The 2,645-nt window shown below is 37.1% G+C and overlaps 1 long non-coding RNA gene across 1 annotated transcript in view; it reads right to left on the bottom strand.

Annotated features, from left to right (window-relative positions):
• Positions 1-1,351, bottom strand: part of LOC126391920 (uncharacterized) — a 115,876-nt gene extending 114,525 nt beyond the window's left edge. The window contains exon 1 of the long non-coding RNA XR_007570130.1: positions 1,152-1,351. This is a non-coding gene — a long non-coding RNA (uncharacterized LOC126391920). The remainder of the gene's footprint in view (positions 1-1,151) is intronic.
• Positions 1,352-2,645: the final 1,294 nt, after the last annotated feature.

Below are 2,645 nucleotides of genomic sequence, written 5' to 3' on the forward strand. Positions count from 1 at the left end.
CTGGAGAAATTTAACTCTAATTGGCAACTGGGTGGCGCTATAACAACAGAAAAATGCTTAAAAATAGCTCAAATGTGACCGATCACTGTGGCCCAATGTTTTGTTTTTTTCTAATTTTTGGTATGACTAAGTCATGGTATGGTATGCTGTACATAATCACAGAAACTGTCAGTGTGTCATTCTGTCTGTCCCACATTTTTCTACTCACTGACGTGGTCAATCAACTGTACTTTCAATAAAGCAATCGTACTATCAAATTCACAAAAACTGAATACATTGCTCTTCTTAATGGGTTCAGTTGACTATTTAATCTGCAATTTCCTATGACCTGTATCCCAAACACACACCATGTGAAACTGTACATTCAGTGGGTATGGACTAGTCTTACTGATTACATTGATTTGAGTTTTCTTGTATTTTCATTGACTTTGGTGACATTTTTTGACATTTTACTTAAATGTGTTAAGTTTTATTGTAAAGCACTTTGTAGCTGTGTTGTGAACGGTGCTATTTAAATAACGTTTACTACTACTATTATTATTACAGATCAGTAGCAGAAAACTGAACAGCACAATAGAGATTATATGTAAAGGTGCATGCATGTATCAGATATATTACTTGCTCTTATCTAATGTATAAAAAACACGCTGTACTGCTTATTAAGTTACTAATTAAAATTAATTACTTTATGTCCTTGTGTTCCTTTCACAGCAAAGCACTTTGCAACCTTGCTGAGAAATTCACAATTTACCCTCGGGGATCAGTGACGTATTTGTGATTCTAAAAAATACTCTATACAAATGAAATGTTATTTCTTTGTCAGTGTTTGTAATAGTTACTCACAAATTAAAAACAAAGCAAGGACAGTGGAAAATCCAACAAACAAATACAAGTCCTCTTCACAGGCTGCAAAGAAATCAGAATGAATATGAAATTTGGGGATTCAAACTTGTTTCAAAGCATGGGGGGCCCGGTCCATGGTGCTGCTGGGTCCCACACACTTCATTTAGGAATATAAGGTACATTATTTTACCCAGCAAAAGTAAAATAAGCTTATGTCTACGCAGACAGTCACAGCTTGCCATTGAGCCATGAGGAAAGCCACAGAGGAGCAGACAGAGAGGAGAGGAGGGTGTGTTTGCTTCACCTACCTGTGTTTGAATAAGACTTCATGGTGGCATAGAGTCCAACAACCAGCTGACACATAATTTCCCCCTGGACTTGAGGTCTTCCACCACAGAAGACTCTGTTGATATTTCACTTAGCAGTCTCTCTTGTCCACACTGCTCCTCTGTCCTGCTTTTCCACCAGCTTCAGGATAGTGACATCACATCATGGTTTCTTCTTTGGCCAAACAATCCTCTTCCACTGATGCTAAACAAACGCACAGTGACGTAAGCTAACATAATTAGCAATAGCAACACTGGAAAACTTGCTAACTATCCATTTGGCTAAGTTGCTAACTTTGTCATTAGTGTAAACAGTAAACACATATTGTCGCAAGTGTTCAATACATTAAACGTCACCTGCCTTCCTCTGACATGATACTGTTTCCCTTCATGACGGTTTATCACCACACAAGCTAGGCTGAACCTCATGTTGTAACACTGCAGTCCAGAGGCGGCGCTGTTTCACCAATTTTAAGATTATATATATATATATATATATATATATATATATATGTATATTTATTTATTTATTTATTTTTTCCAAATTCANTATTTATTTATTTATTTATTTATTTATTTTTTCCAAATTCATTTATTCAGTCATCATAAAAGAATACAAAAGCATGGAGAATACAGTTAATAACAGTAAGAACAAAACTATAAACTATACTTAAAATCTAATTATAAAGCATTGTAAATAACCATGGTCTTGATGACTTTGTTAGGGGAGTGCATATTTATTTTGTAACACTGGGTACTATTTGGACTGTAAATAAACTGGGTTAATTACTTATTTATTTAATTGGGTGGTAAATATACTGGTGATAGTTGTATATTAGTTAAAAATAAATTTGGGGATTTGTTGAAATAATATATGAGTTACAAGAAGAAATGTAAGAGAGGGGTGGGGACATATATGTTTTACTTCTGCCTGCTCCTTTTTGGACACCATTATCTTTGTCTTGTTTGTTTTTTATTATGTGTATTGTATTTTTGGTTTGAATCATTCATTCTTTTCAAGTGTTTCAAGTGCAGTTTCATTTCATGCTTGCAGTGGTGATTTATTGGTTTTCCTTTCACCCCATTTGCAGTTATGGATATAAAACTTACCAAATAAAACAATATATATAGTATAAATTTACTGGTCCATCTACGTCCCAACTCTCACCTATGGTCATGGGCAATGGGTAGTGACCGGATGAATGAGGTCGGGGATACAAGCGGCCAATTTGAATTTCCCTAGAAGGGTGGCTGGGCTCAGCCTTGGAGATAGGGTAAGGAGCTCGGACATCCAGAGGAAGCTTGGAGTAGAGCCGCTGCTCCTTGGCATTGCAAGGGGGTCAGTTGAGGAGGTACGGGCATCTGATCAGGATGCCTCCTGGGCGCCTCCCATTCAAGGTGTTTCCACCCACTGGTAGGAGGCCCCGGGGCAGACCCAGTACACACTGGAGGGATTACATATCTCGTTTGTCCTGG

The sequence above is a fragment of the Epinephelus moara genome, chromosome 1, assembly GCF_006386435.1.
Source record: "Epinephelus moara isolate mb chromosome 1, YSFRI_EMoa_1.0, whole genome shotgun sequence".
NCBI classification, from domain to species: domain Eukaryota; kingdom Metazoa; phylum Chordata; class Actinopteri; order Perciformes; family Serranidae; genus Epinephelus; species Epinephelus moara.